Genomic DNA, 23,616 nt, shown 5'->3' with positions numbered 1-23,616 from the left:
AAATGCAGAAAATTCCAAATGCCAGAATGCCTCTTCTCCTCCAAATGATTGCAACACCTCTCCAGCAAGGGCACAGAATTGGACGTAGAATGAGATGGATGAATTGACAGAAGTAGGCTTCAGAAGGTGGGTAATAACAAACTCCATTGAGTTAAAGGAGCATGTTCTAATCCAATACGAAGAAGCTAAGAATCTTGATAAAAGGTTACAGGAGCTGCTAACTAGAATAATCAGTGTAGAGAGAAACATTAATGACCTGATGGAGCTGAAAAACACGGCATGAGAACTTTGTGAAATATACACAAGTAGCAGTAGCCAAATTGATCAAACAGAAGAAAGGATATCAGAGTTTGAAGGCCTCTGAAATAAGGCATGCAGTCAAGATTAGAGCAAAAAGAATGAAAATGAACAAAACCTCTGAGAAATATGGGAATATGTAAAAAGACCGAACCTACAATTGATCGGAGTACATGAAAATGACGGGGAGAATGGAACCAAGTTGGAAAACATACTTCAGGATGTTATCCAGGAGAATTTACCCAACCTAGCAAGACAGGTCAACATTCAAATTCAGGAAATATGGAGACCGCCACTAAGATTCTCATGGAGAAGAGCAACCCCAAGACATATAATTGTCAGATTCTTCAAGGTTGAAACAAAGGAAAAATATTAAGGGCAGCCAAACAGAAAGGTCAGGTCACCTACAAAGGCAAGTCCATCAAACTAACACCAGATCTCTCAGCAGAAACCCCACAAGCCAGAAGAGAGTGGGGGCCAATATTCAACATTCTTAAAGAAAAGAATTTTCAATCCAGAACTTCCTATCCAGTCAAACTAAGCTTCATCAGCAAAGGAGAAATAAAATCCTTTTCAAACAAGCAAATCCTAAGGGATTTCATCAGCACCATGCCTGCCTTGCAAGAGCTCCTGAAGGAAGCACTAAATATGTAAAGGAAAAACCGGTACCAGTCACTGCAAAAACACAAGAAAATATAAAGACCAATGACATATGAAGAAACTGCGTCAACTAATGTGCAAAATAACCAGCTAGCATCATGATGACAGGATGAAATACACGCATAACAATATTAACCTTAAATGTAAATGGGCTAAATGCCCCAATTAAAAGACACAGAGTAGGAAATTGGATAAAGAGTCAAGACCCATCGGTGTGTGTATTCAGGAGACCCGTCTCAAGTGCAAAGACACATATAGGCTGAAAAGAAAGGAATAGAGGAAAATTTACCAAGCAAATAAAAAGAAAAAAAAAAAAAAAAAAAAAAAAAAGCAGGGGTTGCAATCCTAGTCTCTGATAAAACAGACTTTAAGCCAACAAAGATCAAAAACGACAAAGAAGGGCATTACATAATGCTAAAGGGATCAATTTGAGAAGAGCTAACTATCCTAAACATATATGCACCCAATACAGGAGCACTCAGATTTATAAAACAAGTTCTTAGAGACCTACAAAGAGACTTAGACTCCTACACAATAATAGGGAGACTTTAACACCCCACTGTCAATATTAGACAGATCAACAAGACAGAAAATTAACAAGGTTATTCAGAACTTGAACTCAGCTCTGGATCAAGTGGAACTAATAGACATCTACAGAACTTTCCGTCCCAAATCAACACAATATACATTCTTCTCAATGCCATATGGCACTTATTCTAAAATTGACCACATAATTGGAAGTAAAACATTCCTCAGCAAGTGCAAAAGAGCTGAAATCATAACAGTCTCTCAGATCACAGTGCAATCAAATTAGAACTCAGAATTAAGAAACTCACTCAAAACCACACAACTACATGGAAATTGAACAACCTCGTCCTGAAAGACTACTGGGTAAATAATGAAATTAAGGCAGAAATCAAGAAGTTCTTTGAAACCAATGAGAACAAAGAGGCAATGTACCAGCATCTCTGGGACACAGCTAAAGCAGCATTAAGAGGAAAATTTATAGCACTAAATGCCCACATCAGAAAGCTGGAAAGATCTCAAATTGACATCCTAACATCACAATTAAAAGAACTAGAAAAACAAGAGCAAACAGTTTAACCCCAAAGCTAGCAGAAGACAAATAACTAAGATCAGAGCAGAACTGAAAGAGATAGAGACAGGAAAAACCCTTCAAAAAATCAATGAATACAGTAGTTTTTTTTGAAAAAATTAACAAAATAGACCACTAGCTAAACTAATAAAGAAGAAAAAAGAGAAGAATCAAATAGATACAATAAAAAATGATAAAGGGGATGTCTCCACTGACCCCACAGAAATACAAACTACCACCAGAGAATACTGTAAACACCTCTACACAAATAAACTAGAAAATCTAGAAGAAATAGATGAATTCCTGGACACAAACACCCTCCCAAGACTAACACAGGAAGAGGTTGAATCCCTGAATAGACCAATAACAAGTTCTGAAATTGAGGCACTAATTAATAGCCTACTAACCACAAAAAGCCGAGGACCAGACGAATTCACAGTCAAATTCTACACAAAGAGGCACAATGAGGAGCTGGTACCATTTCTTCTGAAATGATTCTAAGCAGCTGAAAAGGAGGGACTCCTCCCTAACTCATTTTATGAAGCCAGCATCATCCTAATACCAAAACCTGATACAGACAGAACAAAAAAAGAAAACTTCAGGCCAATATCCCTGATAAACATCGAAGTGAAAATCCTCAATAAAATACTGGCAAACCAAATCCAGCAGCACATCAAAAAGCTTATGCATCACGATCAAGTTGGCTTCATCCCTGGGATGCAAGGCTGGTTCAATATATGCAAATCAATAAACATAATCCATCACATGAACAAAACCATTGACAAAACCACATGAATCCCTCAATAGATGCAGAAAAGGCCTTTGACAAAATTCAACAGCCTTTCATGCTAAAAACTCTCAATAAACTAGGTTTTGATGAAACATATTTCAAAATAATAAGAGCTATTTATGACAAACCCATAATCTTACTGAATGGGCAAAAGCTGTATGCATTCCGTTTGAAAACTGGCACAAGGCAAGGATGCCTTCTCTCACCACTCCTATTTAATATAGTATTGGAAGTTCTGGCCAGGGCAATCAAGCAAGAGAAGAAATAAATGGTATTCAAATAGGAAGAGAGGAAGTCAAACTGTCTCTGTTTGCAGATGACGTGATTCTATATTTAGAAAACCCTATCATCTCTGCCCCAAAACTCTTTAAGCTGATAAGCAACTTCAGCAAAGTCTCAGGATACAAAATAAATGTGCAAAAATCACAAGCATTCCTATATACCAACAATTGACAAGCAGAGAGCCAAATCATGTATGAACTTCCATTCACAATTGCTACAAAGAGAATAAAATGCCTGGGAATACAGCTAACAAGATACATGAAGGACCTCTTCAAGAACTACAAACCACTGCTCAAGGAAATAAGAGAAAACACAAACAAATGGAAAAACATTCCATCCTCATGAATAGGAAGAATCAACATTGTGAAAATTGTCATATTGCCCAAAGTAATTTATAGATTCAATGCTAATCCATCAAACTTCCACTGACATTCTTTGCAGAATTAGATAAAAACTACTTTAAATTTCATATGGAACCAAAAAAAGAGCTTGTATAACCAAGACAATCCTAAGCAAAAATAGCAAAGCTGGAGGCATCACAGTACCTGACCTCAAACTATACTACAAGGCTACAGTAACCAAAACAGCGTGTTACTGGTACCAAAACAGACATATATACCAATAGAACAGAACGAAGACCTCAGAAATAATACCACACATCTACAACCATCTGATCTTTGACAAACCTGATGAAAACAAGCAATGGGGAAAAGGATTCTATATTTAATAAATGATGCTGGGAAAACTGGCTAGTTATATGCAGAAAACTGAAACTGGACCCCTTCCTTATACTTTATATAAAAATTAACTCAAGGTAGATTAAAGACTTAAATGTAAAACCCAAAACCATAAAAACCCTAGAATAAAACCTGGGCAATACTATTCAGGACATAGGCATGGACAAAGACTTCATGACAAAAATGCCAAAAGCAACTGCAACAAAAGCCAAAATTGACAAATGGGATCTAAATAAACTAAAGAGCTTCTGCATAGCAAAAGAAACTGTCATCAAAATGAACAGACAGCCTACAGAATGGGAGAAAAGTTTTGCAATCTACCCATCTGACAAAGGTCTAATATCCAGAGTCTACAAGGAGCTTAAACAAATTTACAAGAAAAAAACAAACAACCCCATCAGAAAATGGGCAATGGATATGAAGACACTCTCAAAAGAAGACATTTTATGCAGCCAAAAAACATATGAAAAAAATCTCCAACGTCACTAATCATCAGAGAAATGCAAATCAAAACCACAATGAGATATCTATCATCTCACACCAGTCAGAATGGTGATTATGAAAAAGTCAAGAAACAATACATGCTGGTGAGGTTATGGAGAAATAGGAATGCTTTTACACTATTGGTGGGAATGTAAATTAGTTCAACCATTGTGGAAAACAGTGTGGCGATTCCTCAGGGATCTAGAACCAGAAATAACATTTGACTCAGCAATCCCATTACTGGGTTTATACCCAAAGCAATATAAATCATTCTACTATAAAGAGACATGCACACATATGTTTATTGCAGCACTATTTACAATAGCAAAGACATGGAACCAATGCAAGTGCCCATTAATGACTGACTGGATAAAGAAAATGTGGTACATATACATCATGGAATACTATCTAGCCAACAAAAAAGAATGAGATCTTGGGAGGCCAAGACGGGCAGCTCATGAGGTCAGGAGATCAAGACCATCCTGGCTAACACAGTGAAACCCCATCTCTACTAAAAATACAAAAAATTAGCCTGGCGTGGTGGGGGGTGCCTGTAGTCCCAGCTACTTGGGAGGCTGAGGCAGGAGAATGGCATGAACCCTGGAGGTGAAGCTTGTGTGAGTGGAGATCACGTCACTGCACACCAGCCTGGGTGACAGAGTGAGACTCTGTCTCAAAAAAACAAAATAAAACAAAACGAAAAAAGAATGAGAATATGTCCTTTGCAGGGACATGGATGAAGCTGGAAGCCATGGTCCTCAGCAAACACACACAGGAACAGACAACCAAATACCACATGTTCTCACTCATAAGTGGGAGTTGAACAGTGAGAACACATGGACACAGGGAGGGGAAGAACACACACCAGAGCTTGTCGGGGTGGGGGGCAAGGGAAGGGAGAGCATTAGGACAAATACGTAATGCATGCAGGGCTTAAAACCTAGATGACAGGTTGATAGGTGCAGCAAACCACCATGACACGTGTATACCTATGTAACAAACCTGCACGTTCTGCACATGTATCCCGGAACTTAAAGTAAAATAAATAAATAAATAATAAATAAATAAATATAAGATATAAAAAGGAGAAACTATTAAGAGAGAAGATTTGATTCTACATACATTCAAATCTCTGCCCATCAAATCTTAAGAAAAATTGAAAGGCAAATGGCAACTCAGAAAAAACATTCGCAATGGGGGGCGATGATTAGATGTCTTGTGATTCTGATTTGCTCCAGAGAGTCCTGGTTTATGCCTGTTTTTGTGCATAATTATTGACTGTAACACTTCTACTCTCAAATGTCCTGATTTAGACAATAAATTACACTATTATCCTAAAAATTGTTAATGTCTGTAGTATATAGAGTGGCAGGAGGCTATTGAAACTAAAACAGGTGAGAACCAGGATAGAAAATGCAATAAAGCCACACACAGGTAATGCATACATACAGATTCAAACAATGGGTCAGTTCATATCGAAAAATATTTATTGTTGATAAAAAAGTAGAGGCCACAATAATGTAGTATTTTAAAATTAACAATTGCAAAGCTCCATAAACAAGTACACACACACATACACAAACACATGCACACACAGACACACACACATAATACATATATACACGCATACACACACAGACACATATACTCACATGCACATACACATACAGGCACACATATATACACACATGCACATACACAGACACACATAATACATATATACATGCATACACAGACACATATACACACATGCACATATACATACAGGCACACATATATACACACATGCACATACATACACAGACACACATAGTGTTGTACAGATTTGAAGCATTTCCTACTCTCTTGGATGTAACAACTTGAAATACCCCTCCTGGGGGCAATTTTGCAACTTGCATGAGAAAGTTTTCCACTTCAAGTAATGTGCCTTCAGGAAATACCTAACGGTGAGCAGAATGACTCGACTATTGTAGTTGTCATTGCAGCCTTGTTTATAGAACACTTGAAAGAAGGGCAGTGTCCCAAAAAGAGGAACTGGCTACATTGTTATTAGCTGGTGGTGATGAGGTCTGGCAAACTCAGCATAAATGGTGTCTGTGGTCTCTGCCACTCTCTCATGAGGGAGCGAATAGGAAAAACACACTACTTTCTGCAGTACTCCACTATTATTCTCGATTCTTCACTTCTGACACCAGATGTGTGGGCTTTCTTGACCAATTCTCCAAAACCAGCTGGTATTCTCCAATTTTACTCGCTTCTGAAACCAACCCGAGTCAGGGCAGATCCCCCAGGTTAAGGGCTCGTTTTCACAATGCCACCCCCACCTCAGGTGCCAGTTGCAGGGAGGATGGTGGCAGGAAAACGTGACACTGTCTGGATGACCTGAGAAGCACCCTCTATGAATCTGTTTTCTCCCTGTGCCTCACCTCTCCTGGGTTTCCGCCCCTACTCTGGCGGAGGGCCACTGACGCTGCGTATCTGGCAGGCTGTGCTCACCTGGATTTCCCCCCCTACTCTGGCGGAGGGCCACTGATGCTGCGTATCTCTCAGGCTGTGCTCACCTGGATTTCCGCCCCTACTCTGGCGGAGGGCCACTGACGCTGCGCATCTCTCAGGCTGTGCTCACCTGGGTTTCCGCCCCTACTCTTGCGGAAGGCCACTGACGCTGCGTATCTGGCAGGCTGTGCTCACCTGGGTTTCCGCTCCTACTCCTGCGGAGGGCCACTGACGCTGCGCATGTCTCAGAATGTGCTGCGGCTGTTAGCTGGCCCTGCCTCTGTTACAGGTCTCCATTCTGCGGCCAGGTTTAATGGCTTAGTGTCCCAGGGCCCTGCCCTGCCAGGAATGCCACAGGGACTCCTTCCACCTCCTCTTCTTATCACGAAAGTGTCTGTTCCTGCTGTGTCTTCTTCGCTGCTCAGCAGAAACAGGCTTTTCACATTTCTGTGCTTCACAGGTCATGTGTGAACTTGTGGAGATGTGGAAACGATGAAGAAATTGAAGGCCTGTGATTGAAATAAGGAGGGACCCCTCCCTGCATGGGAAGGAGGAGCAGAGGCCCTGCCATGCACCGGGCAACCAGGGAAGGCGAGGCTGGATTCCCAGCTCTATCCCTCCTGACTTTACACCGTAACTGCCCAGTGGGTTCACCTTGTCTGCTGCCTAGACAGAGCCGATTTATCAAGACAGGGGAATTGCAATAGAGAAAGAGTAATTCACACAGAGCTGGCTACGTGGGAGACAGGCGTTTTATTATTACTCAAATCAGTCCCCCTGAGCATTTGGGGATCAGAGTTTTTAAGGACACCTTGGTGGGTGTGAGGAAGCCAGTGGGCCAGGAGTGCTGATTGGTGAGGTAGGACATGAAATCACAGGAAACTGAAGCTGTCGTCTTGCGCTGAGTCAGTTCCTGGGTGGGGGCCACAAGATCAGATGCCCAGATGGGCATCTTTTTTCTTTCTTTTTTAAATAAATAAACCCTACTCATTTATTCAAAATTAGCCAATATCAGTAATAACTCTGTTAATTTACAGAATACGGTTACATAGACACACAGTCTTTTCATTTATAAATTTAAAAGTATTTATAGTATGCAAGGTATTACTTTTGGCATAGTAGAAAACTTACATTTGAAAGAAATGTGTCACTTGTCAAGTACATCAGCATCAAGTTGAGGAAGTAAAATATGTCACAACATAGCATGTAAGTTAACAGTAAAGGTTTATGATTATTTGGAAGAGAATAAAGAGAAGGGTTCCTAGGAGGGGTTGCCATGATCTCTTTTCTAATGATCATCCTTCCTTCTCATTTGTTAATTGACACAAGTTAATGCCCAATCACAAGAATGGTTCCCAAGGCTAAGTTGATTAATACATATATATATAAGCATTTGTATATATTATATATATAAATATATATAAGCATTTATATATTATATATTATATATATAAGCATTTATATATATTATATATAAAAATATATATATATATATTTAAAAACCATAATTTTAACTTTTAAATTCAGGTGGTATGTGTGCAGGTTTGTTACTGGGAATGGTGCATGATCCTGAGGTTTGGGGTACGATTGATTCTGTCACCCAGTTTACTGAGCATAGTGTCCAAAAGCTAGTTTTTCAATTCTTGCTCCCCTAATTCCCTCCCTCCTCTATCAGTCCCCAGTGTTTATTGTTGCCATCTTTATGTCCATGGGTACCCAATGTTTAGCTCCCATTTATCAGTGAGAACATGTGGTATTTGTTTTCTGTTCTTGCACTAATTCACTTGGAATAATGGCCTCTAGCTGCATCCCTGTTGCTGCAAATGACAAAAGTTTGTTCATTTTTTATGACTGTGTAGTATTCTATGGTGTATATGTATCACATTTTATTTATTCAGTTCACCATTGATGGTCATCTGGGTGGATTCCATGTCTTTGCTTTTGTGAATAGTGCTGGGATGAACATGTGAATCCATTTGTCTTTTTGGTAGAATGATTTGTTTTCTTTTGGATATATACTCAGTAATGGGATTGCTGAGTCGAACAGTAGTTGGGTTTCATGTTCTTTAAGAAATCTCCAATTGCTCTTCACAGAGGCTGAACTAATTTACATTCCCACCAACAGCATATAGGCACTCCCTTTTCTCCACAACCTCACCAGCATCTTTTGTTTTTTGACTTCTTAGTAATAGCCATTCTCACTGGTGTGAGATGGTATCTCACTGTGATTTTAATTTATTCATTCTTGTATTTTGATTCTTGGAGAAAATAAACAATAGGCACAAAAATTTAGGTAGATGGAATATTAATAAAACCGGGGATCCTCCATCCCCCACTAAGCCAACCCCAACTAACAAGCACACTTACTCGTAAAGAAAACCAGCAGGACGATTTCTCCCACGGAGCCTCATTTTTGCTTCTCCCTGCTAGACTCAGGCAATATCATGACAATGCAGAGAGCTCCATGTATTCCGGGAAGCTCTGGGGCCAGGCGGCATTAGATGATTGGGATCACTTGTGAGTCGGCGAGTGGCTCACCTTGGCCTCCTGTGTGATTTCAAAAGGGAAGAATCAACAATTATTTCTGTGGTCCCAGGAACCAGGGCTGAGTGCCTAACAGGCAGGGTTTTATTATTAACCTTTGATTCTGCACATGTTTCAGGTCATCTCATTCCAGCAAGGCCAGTGAGAGACACATTTCCAAAGAAAAAGAGGAATGTGTCTGGGGTGAGGATAGAATGACAGATGGGGAGGCTATGGATGGAGTCCACATGCCCGGAGTTTATGTGGCAGAAAGAAACCGCTGGGAAGATCATCTGGCTCAGGCATTTCTACATGTTCCCTGGGTCCTAATACTTTACAGAAGTGCCGAAGAAGAGGCCAAGGATGATGGGTTGAGGTGGGTCTGGGGAGTTTGCACCGGGCCCCAAGCATGTCCCAACTACAGGCAGTTTACATAGGAAATATTCCTGTTTTATGATTTCTAGGTCTATTACAGTAGATAAGCTATGTTGACATTTGTATGTGCTGGGTTGGACTGAAAACAGTTTTCTGTTAAGTACCTTAGAGCTCATTGAATCTTCTCACTTAACAGCTCAGGGACAGGGGCAAAAAGAGGCCCAGCCAGATCACTGTGGGTTCTCCAGGGAGTCGATAACTTGGGCCTCATCAACACTAGTCCTGGCTTTTCTCTACTAAACCAATTATTTGATTGAAACATGGTCAGTTCCCTTGAAGGGGGAGGTCAGACCCCTGTACTGGCTGCAGGATGACCTGCAAGAGTGGCCTGAGTGGGCTCTGAGTCTGGTGCTCCCGGGCCCTGGGGCTTAGCCATGTTACATGGCCCAGGGCTGTGTCTCTCAAGACTCTTCCTGACTACAGAGTTTTGTCTTTTTCCTAAACTTTCCCTAAATCAAATTCTGCTTTATATCTCTCTTTTTGAACTTTTTGCCTTTATTTATCCCCAACCCTTGAAATACCTGCTCTGCTTTTTCCACGTGGTCCTAAAGCTGGCATCATTATCATCAGTGTGCTCTCTACATTGCTCAGTCAGGAATATGGTCCGTATACTTATTAGACGTTTTTGCTGTGGGAGATGGCATCCTAATTGAAGCCAGTAAAATAAAACACAGGTTTTATTATAAGAATCCTGGAATGTATTACAGAATCCAAGTGTGGGAATGTGGCTAGGCTTTCAACTAAATGAATCAAAACTGGAAACTGAAACGGAAATGCCATTGGCTGTCTTTCTCTGTGTGTGTCTTCTCGTTCTATTTTAATGTTGGCTCTGTTCTTCAGCCTCACCGAAGCCAGTTTTCTCCATGTGGCAGGAAACTTGTCCACTGAATGCTGCACATGTTACCTCTTGTGGCTTCAGTCTCCCAAAGAACCCAACAATGTCTGGGGCAGGGCTGTTGGCCCACCATGGGCCTGTGCACACATGCACACACCGTGGATGGAGGGGCGGGTTGGTGGTACAGGGAAGGTTTCAGGGGAGGCCGGTGCGGGGAACATACAACTAGATAGCCATCTTGTAAGGTCATCCAGGGTTCTCCACCTTGGCTCCTGGATCTCCTCACACACAGAATCACAGAGAAGAATATGTCAAAGAGGCATTCTAAAGCCTTCAGTAGCCAAAGGTCCCCGGTAGGGCCCATTCACCTGACCAGGCCTCAGGCAGATGGTTGGCAATGGGGCAGTGGCTGTGGATGAAAAGATGGGGCATTACCCAAGGCAGTGCCCTTGTGCAGAGCCAGGCTTCTTCAGGCAGACGGCAGGAGTCCATGTGACTGTGGATGAAAAGATGGGGCGTATCCCAAGGCAGTGCTCTTGTGCAGAGCCAGGCTTCTTCAGGAAGACAACCAGAGTCCATGTGGTATGAATCACCCTGTACCTCCTTCTGGAATCCAGGAGAGGAGACATTCTAGGAGGTTCCAAGCACAGAGATATCTCCCTCAGCTATGTTTGTGTGTTTCCTGGGATGCTGCACAGAGAGATGCTTCCTTGCCCATTGGAAAGGCTGCCAACATTGATGTTCTTCCTTTGTGATATTTTTGCGACTGCTGTGCAAAAATAAAATACCATTTTTTCAATGATTCTAAGACATACATATTTAGAAAAACACATCTTAACTTCTCCAAGATTGGAGTACATTGCAGAATTCATGGCATGTCACAGCTCTCCTGCCAGAGGATTTCTGTTGTTTGCAGTATATAAAGTAGTGGTCTTATATCAACGGTGTCTTCAATTCAATGAAGCGTGATAGTTGCAGAGGCAGATTTCCTTGAAAACAATGACAGCATGTAATGGTAGAATGCACCAACCTGTCAACCTTAGATCATGAGATTCAGAAATCATGATTAAGTGCTGAGTTCATTTGAGCAGGAAGCTTAGGGTTAGCCACCTGGGAAACACAGACTCCAAAGCAACAGGGTCAATACTCCACAAGTTGTGAGTTAGGGCTTCACTTACATAGACAGAGACAGAGAAGTTTAGGGGATTCCAGCATCTTCCATGCAAGGCCTGTGCATGTGTTGTAGTGATTTGATCAGTGGCAGCTTGCTACATTCTAAGGAATATTTCTTTAACATTCCATGAGCAGGGTTGACCATCTGAGGGGGTCTTAGCCCTGGCGCTACAAGGTCTTTCCAAATCACTTACAGGAAAAAGCCAGAGTCACAGCTGCATGCTGCGTGACTCAGGCCACAAAGCCACATTCCTGTCAGGGATCAGAATAATGTAAAGTTCCAACAACTTTAGGTTTTAATTATTTAATTTCACAAACCTGATGGATAAGCAAAGGAAAGTCTCATCCTCTTGGCAGCAAGGGTGGGTTTAATGGCTGAGCCAAATGGGCTTCCGAGCTGTAGGAGAATCTGCCAGAAGAGGGAACGCACGCTTGTCTCTGGGAACCTTAACATTAGGAAATAAGGGAGCTTTAAACAGCAGATGGGCTACGTGTGAAGAGGAGTTCCTTTCTGTTGTTTTACTAAATACTGGAATCAGTTTTAAATCACTTTAAAAAAACCACTGTGTAGCTCCATTTTAAAGTGACTTCTAAAGGGAAGGCAGGTCTCCATTGTCTGGGATGAGATGAGGAACTTCTGCCTAACAATAGGAGGTAGATTAGTTGACCCCTCAATCAGAGTGACTTGGGTGCAAATTAACTAAAAACGTTAATTCAAGTTGGCTTAAATGGGAAAATGATTTATTGTCTCACATGAAAAGAAGCCAGTAGTCCAGATTCCAGAAATTGTCATTAAACTGTTGACTTTCCTCTTGCTTTTCCCAGTTAGTCCTAATTAAAACTATCTTAATTTTTCTTAAGGTAAAACAAAAGAAAAGCCACTCTGTCTTTTGTCTGGAAGGGAAGTCATTACATTAACCTCTCCTTGCCCTGGGGCTTGACTGTGCTGCCAAGGACCCGAGTCTCTCTGACCTGCACTTGAGTGATGGGCTCTTGGCTCCAGGCAGACCCTTCCTGGGCTGCAGATGTCAATGTCCGTGCATGGCAACCACCAGAGAAAGAGAAGGAATGCTCATTCCCAGTTGATAGGGCTTGAATCTGTGTCCCCACACAAATCTCCTGTCACATTGTCATCCCCAGTGTTGGAGGTGGATCTGGTGGGAGGTGACTGGATCACGTGGGCAGATTTCCCTCTCTGTGCTGCTTCTCGTAATGGTGAGTGAGTGCTCGTGAGATCTGGTTGTTTAAAGTATGTGGCACCCCGCCACTCCCCACCTTCTGCTCTGGTCATGTAAGACGTGCTTGCTTCTCCTTTGCCTTGTGACGTGATTGAAAGTTTCCTGAGCCCTCCCAGAAGCCCCCTGTACAGCCTGCAGAAATGTGAGCCAATTAAATCTTTATAAATTACCCACTCTCAGGTATTTCTTTATAGCAATGTGAGAACGGATTAATATACCAGTGTTAACATTTTAGGAGCAAGAGACCTTTCCCAGACTCTCAGCAGACTTTCTCTTCTGTCTCATTAGTTAGAAACAGGCTAAATCGAGGGGAATGGGATCACAAGATCCATGTGGTCCATCAGAAGTTACCCCTGCAGCTGAGGATGAAGTGGGCACCCAAATAAAATCATGTCTCTATTAACAAGGAAGAAGCTTCCTTTGCTGCGTGGACTTTCCAAGGTCACTTGCAGAGCTAAGGGATTCTGAGTACCCTGTGCTTGTTGCAGTTTACAGTACTGAAGTTGGCATGTGGTGCATGGGTGGGTGGTATATAGGTTCCTGGTGTGTAGGCACCTGGTTTTAGACAGGTGGTTTTAGGCACATGGAGGGTAGACACATGGTGGGTAGTCACGTGGAGGGTGGGTATGCGGTGGGTAGGCACGTGGAGGTGGGTATGCGGTGGGTAGGCAGGAGGGTGCTGGGTATCACGGTGGTGATGAGCACGTGGAGGTTAAGGTATGTAGTGGGTAGGCGTGGTGGGTGGGTATGTGGTGGGTAGGTACTGCGATGGAGGTGGGTATCGTGGTGAGTCATGTGACAGGTGAGTATATGGTGGGTAGGCACGTGGAGGGTGGGTATGTGGTGGGTAGGCACGTGGAGGGTGGGTATGTGGTGGGTAGGCACGTGGAGGTGGGTATGTGGTGGGTAGGCACGTGGAGGGTGGGTATGTGGTGGGTAGTCATGTGACAGGTGGTATATGGTGGGTAGGCAAGTGGAGGTGGGTAATGCAGTGGGTAGGCGCGTGGAGGGGTGGGTATGTGGTGGGTAGAGCACGTGGAGGGTGGGTATGTGGGCGGGTAGGCTGCGTGGAGGAATTAGGTATCTGTGGCGGGTAGTAATAATGTGACAGAGTGGGTATCACGGTAGGTGGAAACGTGGAGAATTGGGTATCGGTGGAGTAGCAGAGCAGAAGTAAGGAGGGTGGGTATGGTGGGTAGGCACGTGGAGGGTGGGTGTGTGGTGGGTAGGCACGTGGAGGGTGGGTGTGTGGTAGGTAGGCACGTGGAGGGTGGGTATGCGGAGGGTAGTCATGTGACAGGTGAGTATGCGGTGGGTAGGCACGTGGAGGGTGGGTATGCGGTGGGCAGTCATGTGACAGGTGAGTATGCGGTGGGCAGGCACGTGGAGGGTGGGTGCACGGAGGGCAGGCACGTGGGGGGTGGGTGCGCGGAGGGCAGGCACGTGGGGGGGTGGGTGCGCGGAGGGCAGGCACGTGGGGGGGTGGGTGCGCCGACGGTAGGCATGTGGAGGTTAGACACACGGTGTGTAGGCACATGGTGAGTAGGTATGTGGTATGTAGGTGTGGAGGGTAGACATATGGCATATAGGCATGTGGCATGCACTATGCTGGACAAGGCATGCCCCTGTTCTAACCCCTTGGCCATTTGAGCCCAGCTGGACAAAAACAAACGGCCAATCACAGAGAAAGCCACCTGTCAGGGAAAGGTTAATGCAATCATTTATCATCCTGGAAAATTGCTCAGGGGACATTTTGTCCATATCTTAAGACAACTTAGAATAGATTAATTGGAGGGGAACTCAGTGGACATTTCTGGAGAATAATGCTGGAGAACATGTGTCTGCTGAGCCAGGAGACGTCATGATCTCGCTCAGGAAGCAGCCAGAGGTCCCAGGTGGAGAGGCCTGGGTGTGGCCATGATTACCTGCCTCCCTGCCCAGCCTAGAGGTGATCATAGTTTCAGGTGAGCCACACAAAATCATCAATATTGTCCCATCCCATCTTAGACTTACAAAAGTGGCAATTTTACGTGGTTCAACTTAACATTTAGTGAAGAAGTGGAGAGAGAGGAACAACTCCGATGGAAATGAATGCTAAATATTTCAAAATGTTTTGTGTTACAATGAATCCAGCCAGGAGGAATACCACTTCCAAAAAAGTGCTTCCTAACCCCATCTCCTGCCCTGCCCGCCCCTTTTCCTACCTCTGTTCAACCCTCACAACCTCTCTCCTGTCTCACTGGATTGTGATGAAGGAGCAGGTCCTGGAGCCAGCAGTTTGGACAGTGGCCTCTGGATTCCTTGACTCTTTGGTCATGGCGGAGGCAGATGTTCACACTGGGCAAGCTCTGTGCATCTTCCTGGGCCGTTCCTGGAGGGAGGAGTGACCAGCTTATGCCAGCCCCTCCAGCCCTTCCAGAAACTTGGCCATTGCTGAATTCCCTGTATCAAACCCTTTCTGCTCAAATGAACTGGTGAGGTTTCTAATACTGATCAGGTGCATCTGATCCTGACTGGTAAACAAGAACAGAAGGGTAAATGAATTTTCCATCTTCTTCTTTCCTTAAGGACAAGCTTCACTGGTCATAGATTTCTGAAGGTGCTACCGAAACACAAACTGAGTGAAAAGCTACCTTAAAAGAGTCTCCTGGAAACGCATCTAAAACTAGAACTACCGTGAGAAGTCTCATAGGCTAACATTTTTATCTAGATGAGAATGTAACTGCCTGTATATTTTTTATTTTATTTTATTTTTATTTTTATTTATTACTATACTTTAAGTTCTATGGTACATGTGCACAATGTGCAGGTTTGTTACATATGTATACATGTGCCATGTTGGTGTACTGTACCCATTAACTCGTCATTTACATTAGAAGCGAACTGTCACAAGGACAGAAAACCAAACACCGCATGTTCTCACTTATAGGTGGGAATTGAACAATGAGAACACTTGGACACAGGATGGGGAACTGCCTGTAAATTTTAGTGAAATCGCAAGAAGAAGAAAATTCCATACATTCACTACAGAACAGATGTGTTAGCTGGAAAAATGCTGAAGGACACACAAATGCATCTGGTGTATTTTTGTATATATAAAATGCTGGTACAAATATGCATTTTATAATTCAAACACATACCAAAAGGCCACCTCATGATTTCAAAAAGAGACTCATCGCAATCACCTTAATTAAACAGCTGAAGTAAAACGTGATGGTTTCCTATAACCCAGGTATTCACCATTTCAGGAATATTTATTGAATACATTGACGTACACAATGTTGCTTTAAAAGTGAGAACCCTGCCTCTCTGTAGGGCTTTGCTGAACAGTCATCACTAACATTTAAGTGGCTTGTATTATACTGAATATTTACCTGAGTGTTCTCATCTAATCTTATCAACAGCCCCATGATGGGGAAACTGGCACACAGAGAGGTTAAGTGACTCATCCAAGGACACACAGCTTGTGAGGGGAGTAGCTGGGACTGGATTGCTCAGTGCTCCCAAGGGTGCTGGGCGTCATCTTTTCTAATCCACTTGCCTTCTGTTGTAAGGTCCCCAGGCCTGCACATTTGGACTCTTACACTTCCACCTCCCTAATTTATGTCTGGCTGCTCTTCTCTCAGGATGGGAATCTCACCATCCAAAATGCTTTTTGTACCATTACTCTTGTATTTTACTTGAATTTTGGAAATTAGCAGGGTAAAACAGATTTTTTTTTTCTTCCCTTAACCATCTCCACCATTGCAGCCCAATACACTGTGACACAGTTCAGTGCACACGCGGGGTCTTCACGTGGACTGAGAGCACCTTTCCCATCCGTCAAGATCCCATGTTACTGTCTGCAATGGTGACTTTAGAATCTGGGAGGGCAGCTGCCAAGTGCCCTTGTTGCATTAGGAAGATTGGAGTCTAGGGCCACGGGCTGAGGGTGACAGGAGCAATCGGGCTACGTTTCCCTTTACACATTCTCAAACAGACACATCCACAGAACAGAAGTAGCAGACGCTATGCATTTTTACAGCTTAGATCACTGCATTCAGAAGAAATGTGGTAGGCCTGCCAGAAGACAGGGATTTTGAACCGTTGTCTGCTTCCTGCACGCTGACCTGATTGAAGGCCAGGCTCTGACCCAGTCACATGTTATTGCGTACTCTGCCTTGCCGCCCCTCTGTGAAGTCACCCGTCACCGTTAGGAACAACCTTGGCTCATTCTTTCTGAGCTCACTTACCTTTTTGCTGAAAGGTAACTGGGTTCTTTGCAGAGCAGGGCATTTTCCTTGAGTGGATGGTGAAGAAATGTCCCTGACAGTAGGCCACAGTGAACCGGGCCACATGTGTGTCTCCCATGAGGTTTGGGGCATCTCCAGGTGAATCTTGTCTCCCTGGGGCCATCAGCGTAGCAGCCTCCAAGATCATAGGAGCTCTTCAGTCTCCCAGTTCTCCCTGGTTCACTTAGGTGGGTTTATTCTCTGTTTTTCATTGCTGCTTCCTTAACTTAGAATCAGACTTATTCGGCAATAGTTTGAGAATGTCCTCCCACTGTCTCTCCTGCTTGGCAATGAATTCATGCTCCACCCTCCTCCAGCTGAGGCCAGCACTCCCTCTGGGCCCCTCAGAGCACCCCGTCTCTGCCTGCTGGTGATGCTGACCACAGCGTTCGGCCACGATTCTTCTGCTTTCTTGTCATGTCCAGACAGTGAGCTCCAGTGTACTCAAGAGGTGTTTGCTGAAGTGAATTGAATGATTTCATTCAAACCTCTAAACCACCCAGCAAGTAGGCGGATCCCCAGATAAGGAGGAGAAGCTGAGACTCAGCAATGTTCAGTGCCCGCACATAAGCATCATGGCATCAGAGCTGGGATTTGCATCTTCAGGCTCCCAGATCTTAGGTGCTGGGTAGCTTTCTCATTGTTCTTTGGCTCATTTGACCAAATTATACTTGTCTTTTGAGACTGGGCCGTGTGCTTTTAGGAGAGCCTGTTCCAATACCATTCTCACTGATTTGAAGGAGAGTTTCCAGCACACCCTGAGGATGCAAAGGACAAATGGGCATCCTGTTTTCAAGGCCATCCTTGGAGCCATCAAAATGTTCGCCTCATGTTCAGGGGAGAGAGGTCATCCCTGGACACCTCCCTGAGCCTCAGGCCTTGGACCAGACTCCTCCCCTTCTGTGGTCCCCAAGGCATTGGGAGGGTGCCTGGTTACCATGACAACCTCTTCCCGCATGGCAGTCCCAAGCCACAGTCCCACAGGGGTGCATCCCGGTGACCGAGCCCACGGCAGCCTGTCTGCTCTCCATAAACAAGGGAGACTGGGAAGTGTAGGACTTGAGATTCCATGTCGGAGGGCAACATTGACACCTGTACAAATAGGCAGTGGGTGTGAATGAGGGGAAACTGCGAGTGGACGATGACAGACGTCCTCTGTGCTGCAAGTCCTTCTTCCTCGCCTCTTTTGTCTTCATCTAAACAAAGATGAGGATTCTGGAGGCTCTACTTGCAATCAGTGTTCAGGTTGTCTCTGGTGCACTGTCCCCAAATGCTGGGCAGGACAGGACAGGAGAAGGGAAGATCCTGGTGGTCAGTGTCTAGCTTTCAGGAACATCTCGGCTTCCCAGGTGCTGATGTGCAGGAACCAGATGCCATGGCTCCAGGGCTCCAGCTTGCCGTGGCGAAGGTGGGAGGACCCAGTAAGAGCTCATCGGAAACCTCCCTGCTCGTTGCAGGCGGCGATTTTGAATAGAGAGGGGTGTGCTGGAAAGTCACAATGCACCACAGTGTGGAGATTCGCTTCTATAAACCAGGTCCCTGTTTTCAGCAACCCCAAATCCCTGTTAGTCAGTTCAAGCCACCATAACAGAATACAGAAGACTGTGTGGCTTAAACAACAGAAGTTTATTTCTCACAGTTTTAGACACTGAGAAGTCCAAGATCAAGGTGCCAGCAAGGTAGGTTTTATGCTGAGGGCTCTTCTCTTGTTATCAAAGTGAACTGGGGGTGTGGCCAAACACTGACATTATTATTGCAGTGAGGGAAAGTGAGGCATTTATTGCAGGGCCCCAAGCAAGGAGAATCGGGCAGCTCATGCTTAAGACCTGACTTCTCTCATGGCTTACCCTAAGGTAAGGGTTTTGAAAGGAGGGGACACAGAGGTGATGGCTGAAGTTATATATCAAGGCATGGAGGCTGTACTTCGGTTTGACCCAAAGAGGCAGGACATCTCCAAGAGTGGGCCCACAGGTCATAGGTGGATTAAAAAATTTTCTGATTTGCAATTGGTTAAAGAGGCAAAGCTTTGTCTGGAAATTTGGGATTAGAAGAAAAGAAATGTGGAGTCTGACCCATGGGCCAGGTTGCTCAAGAAGAAATTTAGAACAAAGAACAGAGATCAAGGTTCAGTCCAAAATCCCCCTTGTCTGAGGCCTGAGCACCAGCAGATCCACTTGGTGGGGGTCTGGGTTCCTGAAAGACAGCTGAGAGACATTTGTTAAGATACTATCTTTAGCTTCTCTAGGTAACTGAACATCTCCTGACTTCCCTGGCCACCGTTTTAAGCCACTGTTACCTTCTTGTTTATCAGGTTGCTCATTTACTTCTCAGGCCTAGCTGGGTGCCTGGAATTTTCCTTGAAGGAACTCAAGATTTTCCTTTATTTCAATGCTCGGGAGGCCTGGCAGGTCCCTAAGAGGGGCCCCTGCTGCCTCTCACTTTGGTTTGTAGTTTGCTCACATGACCTGCACATGAACTTTATGAGGGTAGAGGGGAGAGAGAGAGAGAGTTAGCTCTCTGGTGTCTCTCCTTATGAGGGCACTAATCCCACCACGAGGGCCCCACCCTCATGACCTCATCTAACCCTCATTACCTCTCAAGGCCCCGTCTACAGTACCATCACATTAGGGGCTAGGACTTCAACATTGGAATTCTGGGGGGACACAAACATTCCATTCTGTTCATAGTAGTCATGATGCTGATGCAGATGCAGTTGCATTTTCTACATCCTCTGGGTCTAGACTGCCTGAGTTCAAGCCTGCCTCTGCCCCTTGCAGACAGTGGGGTCTTAGACAAGTTCCTTGATCTCCCTAGGCCTCAGTTTTCCTATCTGTAAAATGGGCATGATAAAAAAATCCCTACCTTGGAATAAATAGTAAGTGCCAAATGAGGATTTGTTAAACCGTAATATCTACTTCCACAGTCTTTCACAGGTTATGAAATTCCCTGAGACCTTACAAGCCAAGCTGGTGGTGTCCCCTCTCCTTTCCTCAGGGAAACAAGAAGTCTGGCTCTGATAACCCTTCACAGGCTGGAAGTCAGGACACCAGGAGAGTCTTCTCTGAGCTGTCACCTTGTAACGAAAAGCCTTGTCTGGAACAAGCACTCTTGTATGACTTCCATAGGCTCTACACGGTTTATTGGCAGTTAAGCACATCTGTGCTGTGTGCCTGTGTGCATGCATGCACCTACACACATTGTACACAGCACGCCCCAGTGTAACCATCTGGGGGTCTTGCAGTGCTTGTCAGGATTCCATCCGTCATCCTGATGGCCAGGGTTAAGGTTTTTGTGTGGTCTAGGCCCTTCCCTCTGTTCTCCCCTTCCTGGTTCTGTGCTGTCTTTGACCTATGATATCCACTTATGTGTCTGGCACTGGTTTGTGGTCCTGAAATTTGGCAGTCTTCTGTGTGCAATGCTCAAAGTGGAATTCCCAAGAACTGCACTCCTGTTACTTCTAATAATTTTATTTTTTGCATAAATCTGTGCCTCATGGGAGCTGCAGGGAATATGGTTCCCTGGGTGACCTCCTGCAAGTAAGCAGGATGGAGGCTGGCTGGGAGGTTTCGTTCCTCCGAGTGTCCCCTGCCCCTGCCCTGGGCCTACACACAGGTTAAGTCTGGTGTGGTTTCAGGAAGGGTATGTTATTTCCCTGGGGCTGCTGTAACAAATTACCACAAATTTAGTGGCTTAAAACAACACATTTATTTTTGTACGATTCTGGAGGGCAGAAGTTCAAAATCAGCCTCAGTGGGCTGAAGGTGCTGGCAGGGCTGGTCCTTCTGGAGGCTCTGGGGAGAAGCTGTGTCCTGGCCTGTCCCAGCCCCTGTGGCTCCTGCATGCCTGAGCTCCTGGCCCCTTCCTCCATCTTTGCCGCGGCAGTGTGGTCCGCACCCTCTGCATCCTCTGTGGTCAGGCTGCAACCTCTGTCTCTGCCTTTCGTGAAGACCATTGTGGTGACCTTGAGCCCACCTGAATCATGTCCCCATCTCAGAATCCTGAACCTGACAGTATCTGCAAGGCCTTCTTTGCCATGTAAGGCAACATACTCACAGGTTCTGGGGATTAGGACGTGGGTATATTTGGGGGCCACTGTTTTGTATGCCACCAACTGGCAGACTGTATCCCTTTCCGTGTTCAATGTGTGCAGATGCTGCCCGTGTGTCAGCACTGGGCCAGGGCTCCCTGTGGGGCCTTCGATTTAATCCTTACGGCAACCCCGCGCGGTGGGCACACTCCAACCTCGAGGTTGAAGATCACTGATAATGGAGCTGAGGTTTAGGGAGGTCAGCTCCCGAAGGTTACACAGGTTCCAAGGGGTGAAGCCAGGACTCAGCGGGTGCAGCGTGGTCTGTTTTAACCGTCGGTGCCCAACTGCGCGCTCCAGCCCCTCCTCCCAGCCACCCCCACAGCACGTGCCCCTTAGTCTGCCAGAGGTAGGTTCGCTGTGCCAGGCTGCTGCCCTGCTCCTCCCTCTGGGGCCCCGAGTCGCCTGGGCCCCACGCCCACTCCTCAGGCATTCATCAGTCATCTGTGTTGCGTGACAAATGGCTACAGACACAGCGGCTCGGAGCAGCACCTGCTCACTGTCCCACAGCTCTGTAGGACAGAAGTCTGTGGCTTCAGTGGGCTTCTCTGATCTCAGGTGAAAGTCAAGGTGTCAGTTGGGCTGGGCTCTTGTTGGGTCCTGGGGAAGACTCTCCTTCCAGGCACACTTAAGTGCTGGGCAGGACTCAGTTCTTGGTGACTCGGGGCCCCGTGTTAGCCAGGGGCTGCTCTCAGCCAGGCTGTCTTTAAAGCCGGTGAGGCCATGTTGGCACCGTAAGGTGTGGGATCTGGCTGACTTCATTTCTTCCAGCAGTTGGAGAAAATTCTCTGCTTGTCAAGGGTTCATGTGGCTAGGTCAGGTGCAGCGGGATAATCTCTCATTTGTCATATAACCTAACAGGGTCACAGGTGCTCCATCTCATATCTCCAGGGGAAGCTCACTGGGTCGGGGGTCACGTTAGAGTTCTGCCCACTTGGCCAGTCTGTGTCCTCTAATTCATCCCATTTCAGTTCCCAGTGCTGGGCTCTTTCCCTCCACACAATTTGAAACCTGGCTGTGAAGGCCAGAGGGAAATGGCTGTGGAGAGAGAAGAGCATGTTTTCTGTGCCGGCCAGGGTAGGGGTGCAGAGAGCAGTGAGAACCAGAAAGGCTGTGGAGTTCAGAGGTAGCTTTCTGGGCATGAGGAGTGTTTTAAAGGATGATCTTAAACATTCTTTGAATTCTCTTAGAACATTTCTGTGGAATCTGGGTTTCACAATTCTTTCCATAGTATATCTAAGTCTACATTTTACCAGTTCCTCAAAATACTTTGTTGGTCCCCTGTAGAGAAAATGTTCTAGCTTTGTGACCGTGTGGGCAAACAAGCTATTTAACTGCTCTGTGGCTCAGTTTCTCCACTGGTAAAATAGGCATGATCACTGTGTCTACCTCATAAGGTTGTTAAAGGGTTAAACAGAGTGAATGCAGGCACATGCTTAGAACACAGAAGCACTTGTCAAGTGAGTAAAACCAAGTAAAACCACATGTCTACAGAAAAGGTCGCTTCAGTTTAATTATTCAGTTTAGAGTTGCAGCTGAAAAGTGTTATAAATGTATGGAATAGTGTGGATTCTTTACTGTGAAAGCAAATTAAATGTCTTTAGTGTTGGGGAATGCTTAGGTGAATCAGTAGAGAGTCAACAGTGTCAGCGAAATCATCCAAGGTGTGGCTGGCCCGAGGCAGGTGTGATGCAAAGCTCATTGGCTACCAGGGTGCAGGTGGAGGGACATGGTGCTTGGTCACTCAAAGGCACTTTGAGGGAAGGTGATGAAGGTGCTCCTCTGGCCCCACAGAGGGGAAGAAAATGTGGAGGTACAGGAAAAGAAAGACAAGGTCAAGGCCTTCAAGACGGCCTTGAGGTCATCCTGCACCCTTCCAGCTCTCCCAGGTGAACGACTCGCTCTTTCCTCTTCAGTTCACTTGGACTCCAGAATTCTTTGGGATCTTTGAATTTTTTAAAAAAAATATTTTATTTTATTCTATTTTATTTTGAGATGCAGGTCTCACTATGCTGTCTAGACAGGCCTCAAACTCCTGGTGTCCAGATCCTTCTGCCTCAGCCTCCTGAGTAGCTGGGGTTACAGGTGCGAGCCACTTCACCTGGCCCCTTGGAGAGCATCAGATTTTTTTCAGCAGTTTATTCTGATAGTGTCACTGAAACTATGTTGCTCTAAACCACATATCAGGGTTGCTTCATCATTGAGAGTTTTCT

General features: G+C 45.0%; 1 protein-coding gene across 7 annotated transcripts in view; it reads left to right on the top strand.

Moving 5' to 3' along the window:
* Positions 1 to 23,616, top strand: part of APMAP (adipocyte plasma membrane associated protein) — a 143,710-nt gene that overhangs the window by 108,280 nt on the left and 11,814 nt on the right. The window lies entirely within an intron of this gene.

Source organism: Papio anubis, chromosome 16, assembly GCF_008728515.1.
Source record: "Papio anubis isolate 15944 chromosome 16, Panubis1.0, whole genome shotgun sequence".
Classification (NCBI taxonomy): domain Eukaryota; kingdom Metazoa; phylum Chordata; class Mammalia; order Primates; family Cercopithecidae; genus Papio; species Papio anubis.
Note: the sequence above shows the minus strand (reverse complement) of the source record. Positions and strands in the feature narration are given on the sequence as shown.